Source organism: Carassius carassius, chromosome 41 (assembly GCF_963082965.1).
Source record: "Carassius carassius chromosome 41, fCarCar2.1, whole genome shotgun sequence".
NCBI classification, from domain to species: domain Eukaryota; kingdom Metazoa; phylum Chordata; class Actinopteri; order Cypriniformes; family Cyprinidae; genus Carassius; species Carassius carassius.
In genome coordinates this window covers 3,156,467-3,169,223 of record NC_081795.1, presented here as the reverse complement: position 1 = coordinate 3,169,223, position 12,757 = coordinate 3,156,467, and the positions used below count along the sequence as shown (strand labels likewise).

Sequence of the window (12,757 nt, the reverse complement as noted above, 5' to 3'; positions counted from 1 at the left end):
TGAAAAAAGTACATGCACTTAATGCAAATATAATATGCATATTAATGATTTCCCTTCCACAATAAATAATGCCAAACCGTGTGCGACACTGTGTTGTGTGGATATGTGTGTGCGCGCTCGTCCGGTAGGCTGCGCTATGCTCGCACCCGCGGGAGTCACTATACCCCCCCCCCCCCGCCCCCTTCCGTGCGCGCGCTTCCCTCCCTGGTCCCACGCCGAGCGAGTGTGTGTATGTGTGTGAGCGCCGGAGCACATTGCTGTTGCAGGAGCTTCGGCGAGACGGTCGCTCTACGGTGCGCTGTCGGATACGGAACTTCTCATGGATACGGCAAAGTAGCGCGCGGACGTCTGTCACTCACCGAACGGATTTATTACTCACGAGGATAGGTATGCGAAATAAAGTCATATGCAATGTGATTATTGATCAACTAACTGCTCTTGGGAGTGAAAGTTGGCTGGGCAGCGCACGGGGGCAGATTGAATGAAGGGGGGCAAGTATTGAAGCAGGTTTATTCCGCAGTAAAGACATGCGTTGCGTTGGCTGTGTTACGCGTTTGGGGTTTGAGACCTTTTCCAGTGGATCTTATGGATAAATTGTGGTTGTGCATTGATGTTTTGGTGTATTCAGGAAAGGCATCCTTATTTAGGTTTTCATGGGGAATGACTGCACATAGAGGACTTGTGAACATGCAGAGGGCAGAGAAAGTTGCTGGAGGTGTGGTGGATGTTAATGCATGCATGATGCACTGACAAGGTGGGAAGATCACAGGATCCCGACCATCCACACACATGCAGCACCCGGTGCATGTCTGTGTATGAATTCTCAAGGGGCCCAATGCATCTTTTAATTAAAACCCGCGGAGCACATGCACACAAACTGCACACTTCAGAGCCTCCTTGAGAGCGCGTGTAGTCTGTGTGCGCGCGCTCCACGTATTAATGTGCTGAATTCACTTTTTTCTCTCCATCCTCATAAGATTGGCTTCACACCGCTCTGCGCTCGGATGATGTTGGCGTGCTCCGCACATCAATAAGAGACACTCTCTCTCTGAAATGCGACACTGCCCTGCATTAGGCGAATGCAGAGAGAGCTAGGGTCAACTAGACTCCGATATATGCATTCATAAACATATGTTTGCGTTCATGCATACAAAGTAAACTGTATGTTGAGCTGTTCATTCACTGTCATTGCTAAAAAAAAAAAAAAGGAACAATCTTTCATTATAAATGTAAAGTAAATTGTGAGCTACCTCTGGTTTGTTTTTCCACTAACTCTTACTTTTATAGATGACTCTATTATTCCAGCATTAGATTCGTTTTGATATGGGTTGAGTTCGGGGACAAAGCCAGGTTGGGCCAGGCAGTGTATATTTATCAGAAGCTCTTTAATTGGTAATTTGGTTTGTGAAGAGATTTTGTGACCCACTTTTGAAATGAAAGGTCTGCTCCACCCAAAAATGAAAATTCTCTCATTAACTCTCCTTAACGTTGTTCTAAAACCGCATGACTTTCTTTCTTATGTAGAACACAATGACAAATGTCTAAGCATCCATACAATGGAAGTCAATGGGGTCCAATGTTGTTTGGTTCCCAGCATTCTTCAAAATACTTTCTTTTGTGTTCCACAGAAAGTCAAACAGGTTTGCAAGTGCATGATGAAGGAACTTTCTTTCTTAGGTAAACTATCAATTTAAACATTTTGAGAAATTAGTTATTAGTGAGATATTTTTATATGGCAAATACCATTTTTTTTTAATGGCCAATACTGATATCTAGAGAGCTTAGTCGTCAGCATAATGAAGATATTTACATAATACAATTTAATAATAGTAATTGAGATCCTCAACCATGCTGGAATGTAAATGTTAACATTTATTTAACAAAATTTGCTAACATATTTTGCATACAATAGAGGAATGGTTCACCCAAAAATCTATATTTATCAATTTCTCATCTTCATGTTATTACAAACCAGAACACAAAAGGAGATATTTAGCAGAAAGTCTGTGCTTCTCTTCTCTATGCAATAAAAGTGAATAGTGACCTTCGCTGTCAAGTGATTTATTTATTTTTTTTCACTGAAAATGTACTTCCATACCGTTCAGTCTATTCCTCAGATATACGTAGTTAACATCTGTCTTTGGAAGACTTTATAGTGCACAGGCTATATAATGCTTTTATTATTGAGCTTTCCTGGAGTTTGGTCACCATTCTATTTTCCACGGGAGAAATACAGTTTGGAATGGCGTGAGTAAATGAATGATTATTATTTACAGCAATGCTAATCTCAGAATGGCTGATATATCAATCTAGCACTAGATAATATGACTCAACCCTATATTTATTAATGTATGTTAATGCATTTGTTTCCCTTTCACAATTGAATCACCATTGGATAGTGCAGCCAAGTGATGCGTTTATGCTCTGCTAATGCACAAACTATAAAACATCAAACCACAGTGGAAACGCATATTAAGATTATGCTCAAAGTGCATCTAGGAACTGAGAGAAAGAGGAGCTAGTTAGTCTGTGTGAAGCGACACACAGACTTTTGTCAGCGTTCCAAACAGCTGTCTGTTCGGATACATGATATGTTTTCAGGAAAACTTAAAAAAAAAAAAATTTTTTTTTTATACTGGTCCACCTGTTCAGTGCCGTTTGTCCTTCATGCGAGCATCAGTCTGTGTGTTTGTGTGTGTGTATTCTGGTAGAATGACCTCCACGACGCTGATCAATGCCAACGCTCTCTCTCAGAAACTGAGGGATGTGTCCCCGTGTGGGGCGACCCTTCCCCCAATCTGTTCCCAGCGCAGCCCTGTGTGTGTGCGAACCCATTCTCAGCATCTGTCTTTGCCAAATGCCAGGACTCAGTGGACGCTTCACAGTAAAATCATCGGCCCGTTCCGTGTGTGTGAGGGGGTAGGGGAGTCCTGATGTGCTGTTGTTGCGTCTCCCAGCGTCCACGCCATTGTTTGTGTGCGCTGTGTGTGTGTGTGTGCTTTTGTTCTCCGCTTGCGCTGGAATGCTCTTCAGTGCTGTCTCAACTGTAGAGACCCCCTCAGATCCCGTCCTGCACCCCACAGCCCCTCTCTCCAAAGTTTTCCTAGTTTTTCAGGCTTAATTTGTTTTGTCTTTCCAGTTTGCCATTTTTCATAGAGGACTGAAAGATGGAGTAATTAGAGTGGGCTCTTTCTGAATGTTTCTTTCTGTGTGCGGTTTGGCCCCGTCAGAAGGACAGGGGCCACACTTACTGTATAAACAAATGTCTAAGACCACCAGAGTCTCTGTTGCTGTTTCTCAAAACCTACTGAGCTGCTTATAGACAACATTATTGGGCATTATCGATGCATTTCATCCCTTGCTAAAGAGATCGTGGCAGATAGTTTTGTATATTATGGTACAGAATGATTGTTTTTTTTCATATACTGTTATTTAAATGGTACTTTAAAGAACACTGTGGTATTAAAATAATACATGTCAACAAAAACATGGGAAGAAAAGGCAATTTTCATTTAGCTGAAAACCAAAAACAAATGTTTTTGAAATTAAACCAATTGCATTTTTTTTTAGGAATGAGGCACCAAAGTTATTTTTTTAATAAAACTCAATGTTTCTGTTTAGCTAAAAACCAAAGCCGAAAATTAAGTTTCTGTACTTAAATTTGGGTCATTTAACTTTTTATACTGTTCTTGACGCTGTTTTTGTTTGTTGTAATAAAGTTCTTCAGGAATCTTCAGAATATTTTTTTAACTAAACATCTAAATGAAAAGTTTAGCCAAAAAGTTTGTGAAATTAAGCCATTTTCGAGTAAATATAGTTTCCTATTCAAATTTAAGAATAATCGACATAACTATATACCAACATAAGTTAATTATTACATTGTTGCATGACTAATCCACATGAACTCCATGTGTGAATGAGTGTTTTGTGTTTGTGTACAGCTTAATCTGTGTGTGTGTGTGTGGAGGCTGGTGAATGATGTGCTCTGAGCACATGCTTTGTTGATTCAGTGATGCCCTTGTCTGTCTTGCCGGTGAGCTTGATGTGTATTGATCCAGGATGCCACCATCAATGCCAACCACACACACACACACACACACACACACACACACACACACACACACACACACACACACACACACACACACACACACTCACTCTAAAACATCCTCGGTGTTAACAGTCAAAGAGAAGAGAAAATCTCTTCTTTTCCTGTCAATCAAAAGATACTTGATCATTAAGCCAAAAATGGCTCACTTTAATAGCAGCTAACCTAATCACAGCGTTCTTCTAAAAGAAGCAATTCGGATAGAAAACTTGTTGGCTTGTTTTTTGAAGGAACTCATTCTGTCCATCAGCGGACTGGTGATTATCTTGGTGTATGAGTAATTTGTTGATTGTTTAAAAATAAAAAAAATAATGATTTTTGATGATTGATTTTGCTTTAGCTTGTGGAACATGGTTAAAGTCAACATGAAGTCAAAATTTACCCTAGTTATTTTCTTTCAAAATGCAATACAACACCACATCAAACAACTTTCTTGTTCAGCTGATGTCATCAAGCCCTCTTATATTCAAACCCGTTCCTCCAATCACATGTTTTTTAATGTGATTGTTTCACTAAGAAGATGTTGTGAATGTGAAATGGGTTTGTGAACTTTTTCAAGTTGACTAGTGAAAGCAATGACCTTCATTGTTGTTGAAGGAGTGGAAAGGTTTTAGAGAGATGTCAAAGGTCAATGGCTAGGTGTACGATTACAGCGTAACATATGAAACTTTATCCCGGGCAAGTTTGGCGTTCATCTGCCAATGCGTGATGTTAAATACTTAAGCCACCGATAGAGATAACCATGTGTTTTGTGGAAACTTAAACCTTTAAAAAAATTTAAAAATGAAAATCTTTTAAAAGTTTTTTTTGGTGTATCTTATATAAACGTGGCTTAACATCTGCTAAGGGAAAATTAGATGTAGCAAATCATGTAAAAATTTATCATCTTGTATTGGAAAATGAAACATTCCATCAAACTTTGCTAATTGCCTTAATCTTTTAAACATCTGAGAAATTTAAAGCCAGTTGCGTTATCATCTTTGAAGTAACACATTTTTTGACTTGTTGAAAAGAAAAATGGTAAATTTTTATTTTTTTCCCAGTAATGGAGTGGCTTTAAAGTGCAAAGTTGTTTTTGTTGTCTCTTATAACAAAAATATTTTATCTAAACTAGGGATGTTCATTTCGATTATTTTTCCTAACTGACAATTGACACTCATTAACCGATTATTAATCGTTAACCGACAAGATTATTTTTAATTAGAATTGAATTAAATTAGAAAGGATAGCTAAGTGTATGTGACCCGTTAAAAATACTACCATTTGTTTCCCGGGAATTAATTTTACATGCGCAAAAAGCATCAAACAACAGAACATGAGCATTCAAATGTTCAATATATCACATCACACACCTGCGGATCTTCTGCGAGCGGAGAAAAACATAATAAAGCTAGGGTATATATATATATATATATATATATATATATATATATATATATATATATATATAAATATATATATATATATATATATATATATAAAACGAATAAATAGTCCTATACAAGAAATACATTTTTAATTAACTAATAAGTAAAGAAAATGAACAAAAAACTGTGCATCAAGTAGCCTAGTATGCAGAGTTTCGGTTAATTTTTGTGCTGCGCAAAAGGAAACCAGAAGGCAGAAAGCGACATCGTATTTTTCTGTAGGAGTATATTACAAAAGCACAAAGATTAGTTTTTATTGTGAATTATATTATATTTTTATAGTTTTGGCTTGTCTTTTATATTGCTATAGCTTCTAATATTTATCATTCTTGTTCTTTTCTAAAATAGGCTACTGTTAAATGAAAGGATTTGTTTACAGTATTTATTATAATGTTTGTAAACATTTAGAGTCGGCATTAGGCCTACTTATGAATGAAATAATAAAATGCAAATTATACGAGACTTATGTTTTTTCTCTCTTTCTAAAAAATCTCAGTTTGTTTAAACGCGTAGTGTATTTTTAACATGCAGCAAATCTTTTAAAATATTGCTATAAATTACTAAAAAAAAAACAAAAAAAACAATGACTTTTTACAATCGTTTAACTGATTGTATTAATCAGTCAAAATTCTTAACGGTCAGTTAACAGTTAACCGGTTAAAATGAACATCCCTAATCTAAACCCTAAAATAGTGAAAAATCACCTTTCAAAATGATTTTCCCTTTGTATTTTGAACTAATGGCATGTTACCAAACTTGACTGCAAATCTAAACTGCATCTGTATGTTTTTTGAAATCCTGATAACATTTGTGTTTCAGTCTGAATGGTCAGATCTGAATTCATGTAGGGTTTTTTCCTTTTTTTTTTTTTTTTTTTTTTTTTTTTTGGTCATTCAGTATATCATAGGCTATTAATACACAATGTGCAGTAGTAGTTTAACAACTGTCTGAATTCACTCAACTTTTCCCTACAGTGTGGATATAGTTTCCTCAAAGTTATCACCATATTTTCTATCAGGAAGTCATGTGATTAGAAATGTCACTTTACATAAAGAGTTATGTAAAGTAGCAATCACGAGTCCGTTCACGGACTGAAAATTTATGCTACAAAGTGCGTTAAACTTGCTTACTGCTCAGAAAAGCTAATTTTCAAAGTGATTAGAATCTTAAAATGGACCACTCACCCACGTCCGCTCACACACATTGGTCTCTGCGCTCGTTGATATCTCCCATCCTCCTCCAGTGTTTGTCCCTGATGTGTTTTTCTTAGGCTCTGATTCATTACATCAGTTGAGATAAATTCTGTTTTTCAGTGGCTGGATTTTACAGGAAACAGGGGAGCAGCTCGTTTAGGACACTGCAGTGGCGGGTCGATAGCTTGTTAGAGCTCTGTTTGTCAGGATGACGTTCGCAGAGGTAATTTACCCGTAAACTCACTGAAGTTACCACTTCCGTCACTGTCGTCCACATGTGGATGAGCTCAAATCAAAAGTGCATTGATTGGCGTGCAACATCTGCCTGTGTGTTTATGCATTTTGTGATAGTAGATTAATCGGGTAGTAGTTTTATTGCTTTTTCCCTTATTAATGAATGGTCAACATAGTTATGTATATGACGTATTAATCAGTAAAATGTGGTAGCACTAGACAATAGAGGATGTAATGGTGAGATTTTTTGGGGGGAAGATTTGTGGCCCATATTGTATGGAGGCAGCACATATTTTGCAAGTTCATTACGTATGATAAATTTGTTTTAAATATTCGTATGGAAGTTATTCAACTATTATTTTCAAAATAATCCAGTAGGCATTCGGGAACTGCTGAATCATGTCATCATCTCATTAGGTGAGTTACTTTTACATTTATGTCTATTATGCCATTTACAAGTACTTTTATTATGCCAAAGACATCTTATGTTTTGTTTCTCAATTAAAAATTCAATGTAAAATTAGTCAGTGTTTCACTAGTGTAATTGTTTGGCGGTTTTACATTAGATTTCAAGTGTGAGCAAATTGTTTTGATGTTTCAGATTATTTGCATCATAGGTTCATAATCCTAGACATGGTCATAGGTTCGATTCCCAGGAAATGAATTGATAAGATGTATACCTTGAATGAAAATGTAAAATCTCAGAAGTATAGTATGAGTTTGATCTGCATGCTTTCTACATATCACATCTATTATAATGGGAGATACCGGGTTTTGTTATTGTGATGTTCCTCTTTAGAGGTTAGATGTTGAGATAAAATTTTTGTTCCATATTGTATGGAAGCCAGCAAATTTCTTGAAAAATTAAGTTTATGTATAATAAAGTTATTCAACTAATATCTTCAAAATAATCCTGTTGGCTTTTGCATTCCCAGTGAATGCATGAACTGATAAAAATGCCTGTCAAATGCATAAAAGTATAAAAACTGATTATAATGATTGAGTTTTGTCATTATGATGTACCACTTGCCTCCAATTTAGAGTCAGAATGTTAAAACACTGTTTAGAAAAGATTATTGTATTGGCTTGTGTTTACACTTGTTGATTTCATTTCAGAATCAATATTGCAAGTGGATAGCTTTTTTCTTTTGGTAGATAGCTATTGATAGATGGAGGCTGTATGGCCGGTTTATTTTGCCCTCTTTTTGCGGGGCAAAGGATAGTTAAATTTGGAACTCAACTACTCATTGAGCCTTGGAGTAGGGAGCGCTCATACATAACTTTTGTGAAATTTAGCAAAAGTCCTGGGTGGTCCTTGTTTATTGTATATAATCATTTGTGTATCCATATGCATACATTAATTGCGTATTTGCACATAGTGGTTTACGTTGCTCTTTTGTTGTTGTTTATGTTGTTTTGTAGTCCCAAATAGTTTCAAGCATGCGGTTGTTCAGCCTTTGCTTAAGAAACATGGTTTGGATGAGGGTTGCTTGAATAATTTTCGGCCAATCTCTAAGTTATCATTTTTATCAAAACTTTTAGAAAAAGTTGTGTTATCTCAATTGAACCTGTTTTTAAATACAGCCAAGTTATTAGAACCTCTTCAATCTGGTTTTACTGCCCATCATAGCACAGAGTCTGCCTTGCTAAAAGTGCTCAATGACATTTTAATTGCAATTGATGCTGGTAAAAATGTTTCTGTACCTCAGGGCTCCATCCTGGGTCCGCTTCTTTTTAACTTGTATATGCGTCCACTGGGGGATATTGTTAGGAAGCATAACATTAATTTCCATTTTTATGCTGATGATACACAGCTGTATCTCCCTTTGAAAGCCGACGAGTCCATTCAGACCTTGATGGACTGTATTCGGGACATTAAGGAATGGTTATTGATTAACTTTCTCCAACTTAATGAGGACAAAACAGAAGTTATTGTCTTTGGTCCACCAAAACTGAGAATTAATCTCACTAAGGAACTGGTTAACTATTTTCCCTCAGTTTCCTCTAATGTCAGGAACCTTGGTGTCATTATTGACTCTGAATTATGTTTAACCAAACAAATTAATTCGGTTGTAAAAAATAGTTTTTATCAGTTGCGATTAATTTCCAAACTAAAATCTTTTTTACGTCATTCTACGATTTGGAGAAGGTTATTCATGCTTTTATTACTTCTCGCCTGGATTACTGTAATTCCTTGTACTTGGGTCTTCCTCAGTCATCACTTGCTCGGCTCCAGATGGTCCAAAATGCTGCTGCAAGGCTGTTGACCGGGACAAAGAAATACGATCATGTTACCCCAATTTTAGCCTTGCTTCATTGGCTCCCGATCATTTTAGAATTCAGTTTAAAATTCTATTATTTGTTTTTAAAGCTCTTAATGATCAAGCTCCTTTATATATTAGAGATCTTCTTACTCCTCTTGCTCACACTGGATCTTTGAGATCTTCAGACATGGCTCTTTTATTTATCCCTCGCTCCCGTCTAAAATCTAAGGGAGATAGAGCCTTTGCTGTTGCCGCCCCACGTATATGGAACCAATTGCCTCTCGACATCCGCCTTGCACCTTCAATTGCTATTTTTAAATCTAAATTGAATACTTATTTTTATTCCCTGGCATTTTAATTATCTCCTGATGCTGTTTCTGTCTGTTCTGTTTGGTTGTTTCTGTGTTTTATTCTATTTGTTTTTACTTTGTTCAGCACTTTGGATAGCCCTGCTATGTTTAAATGTGCTATATAAATACAATTTACTTACTTTACTTACTTTGTGCATGTGTGCATGTTCATACTCTGTTGTGTTGCACGTTTAGTTTGTGTGTTTGTTATAGCAGAGGGGATTGGTAAACCATGGCTGTTCTGCTCGTAATGTAATTGAAGTGTGTTCAGACTGCACAGCTCCTTAGAGCTTTTTCTGTGTGTTTGTCTTTGTGAACACTTGTATGTTCCTCACGTATGGAGGGTGTGCGTTCAATGCATTTGTGGAGGTGTTTGCGAGTCTGAGATAAGAGCGACTCTGTTTATGTGGGTTTAGTTAGGTGTACCTTAGGGACAAAACTGTCCACAGAAGTTTGCTAAACCTGACAGAAACCTCCCTTAAGGGAAGTCCTCAAAGGCAAAATGGTTCATAAATACAAACTGTTTTCTTTTAGAGGTTGGGTTTGGGATTGCCTGTAGACATTGAATTAGCTTTAGAAGCTGTATGTTCAAGTAAACTTGTGTGGGATCTGGTTTAGTGAGTTTATACAAGCTGTAATTGGGTTTGGAGCTGAACATTACTGCCAGAGATACACAAATCACAAATCAGAGATAATGTTTGGAAAAGAGAGATTTAGTGATGGAAATGGGGCTTGAAGACAGACTGGAAGTTGTTTCATTGCAGCAGATACAGTATGTTAGACAGTGATTAGTTTTGAAGGTGAGGGAAGCCCAGGCACACTGATACACACACACACACACACACACCCCACACAATGACACACTGACAGAAGCACACAGACAGACACGTTTACATAGCTATCTGATTCTATTTTTTATAGAGTTATTGCAACTGAAAATGCAGTAGACTAAACAAATCCCACAATGAAACTGTAGCTGAAAAAATTACATTTGCAATTATTTTACGTATTTTTATTTAGCATTAATCACTTACTGAGTGAATTCTCAAATTTTGTAAGATGTAGCTCACTTTGTGGGACAAAAGTGCGCTCAAAAAATATTTTTTTCTATAATTTACTCAACTGCAAAGAGCTAATGAAGCACACAATTTATTTTTAAACTTAATTTTTGTGTCTAATCCAATTATTTATGTAAATGATATAAGTCCATTTGTTCTGGAACTGTATGAATAATTTTTCTTGCATTAATTGAAACTGTACAGTAGATTTTCTGTTCCCAACATGCTTTGCATGGGACTGGAATAAATGTTCTGTGTTTTTGAGTACATTGAATGCTTATTATTGTTAATATTGTCTTATGTGAGGGTCAAGAAGAGTTTCCGTTATATTTTTGAGATTTTGAGGATACCAGATTGACCATCTTTCCGCAATTCAATTAAGTCAAAAAACTGTATTTTAAGGAAAGTGCTATAAGTTACATTATAGTGCCAGTCTCAAGTGAGTTTATTTCAGTACGTGTCACACACGTCACTCTCCTCTGATCTCTAGCAGATCGCAGGTCTCTCTCTCAGCCTATCTTTCCGTGTGGGCTTGTCTCTCTTTGATGAATCACTTATTGAAGGACAGCAAAAGGTCGTTCAGACAGCAGTAGTGGAGCTCAGAGCGGGGCCATAATCATTCCCAGAGGGTTCGAGCAGTGAGGACTGTAGCACCAGCTCTGATAGCAGTAATTACCCTGACCGTATATTCCCACAGCACTACAGGGGGACTAAACACACACGCATACCAACAACAAACTCCCACCGAACACATGCACTCGCTCCAGCAGCGACTGGAAGAGAAAGAGAGATTGTTCAGAGCGCACCTGAGTCATTATTGTGACAGGAACTCACAAGATTTATTGTTCTGAGAGGATGCATTGTGTTCTGTTATACTGTAGGAACTGTAATAATATTGAAAATATTAATCTGTAGCCTTCCACTAAATTATTACTAGATGACGGCAAAAGCAAGCAATATTGTGTATATAAATGTGTCTATATATATGTGTGTGTGTGTGTTTTTTTTTTACAATATGAAGCTATCTTTTGTGCTAAATTGTTCCCATTTTTTATTAACTTTTGTGTCCATTAAATTCAGTTGACATTAATGCATGGTCAATAAGTAAAATCAACCTTTTGGCATTATATGACTACAGACAGACAGACTAATTTATTGGCCATGCCGTGATGTCATCCAATAATTCAGAATTAACTTAATGGACACAAACATTAAAGCACATTCTGGTATTGGCACAAAATAAATATTTCCTATAAAAATGTGTTCTATTGCATATTATAATAGAAGTTCATATGTACTATACTTTCCACTATCCTAATAGTTTTGTCTAAAGGAACAGGAAAAATCTTTCACAATATACATGCAAGAATGTTTTGGTGTGAATGTAGTTTGATAATTAGGGTCGACATTTTTATCACTATCAACTTAAATTTTGGTATGTTTCTTGTTGCGCTAGGAAAAAAACCTAAGCAAGTTTTTGAACAGCGTTTTTAAGTGAACGATCCCTTTAACTGGGGCTGTGTGTTCTTGTGTCTACATGTGTGTAAAGCCCTTTAGAAAGGCCACAAGAGTTCAGCCCCATTCTAAAGAGTCTGATTACCAGAACAGGATGTATTTGAGTGTTTGTGGACAAGGGACCAAAAGAAACCCGGTGAATAGAAAAGAAGAAATGAAATCCTAGGTCTGAGTACTTGATGATGAGGTCTTTTGAGAGCGTGTACATTGGAATTTTTTTCACTGCAGTCTCAGGTCTGATTTACTTCAACTGATGTGATGTCAATCTTTTTGTCCTTCAGTTTAACGGCGAGTCTTTTAGACAGTGGATTTGAACAACTGTCACAGACCATCTGAAAACGATTAGGACATCAGAACATCAATTCGCAGAAGCACAGACTTGATCGAAAAGGAGATGCTTAACTTATCTGTAATAGACCCTAGGTACTGTAGTGTTGATTCGATGTGAACAGAAACGACACAAATAATATGCTGTTCTCTTGTGTACCTGGTAGGGTGAACAATGCTGTTCAAAATGAGGTGCGGATCGGTTAAATGGAGCAGATGCTGGAGATTTTGTTTTGGGAAAAACACAAAAATTGAATTCCCTACTTGTTGCATTGAAGTTT

The 12,757-nt window shown here is 36.7% G+C and overlaps 1 protein-coding gene across 4 annotated transcripts in view; it reads left to right on the top strand.

Annotated features, from left to right (window-relative positions):
* The first annotated feature begins 243 nt into the window (after nt 1-243).
* The window catches only part of LOC132123450 (protocadherin Fat 3-like), a 128,968-nt gene continuing 116,454 nt past the window's right edge, over nt 244-12,757 (top strand). For all 4 annotated transcript variants that reach the window (XM_059534063.1, XM_059534065.1, XM_059534062.1 and 1 more), the window contains exon 1: nt 244-387. The gene's annotated coding sequence lies outside the window, so the exon portion shown is untranslated. The remainder of the gene's footprint in view (nt 388-12,757) is intronic.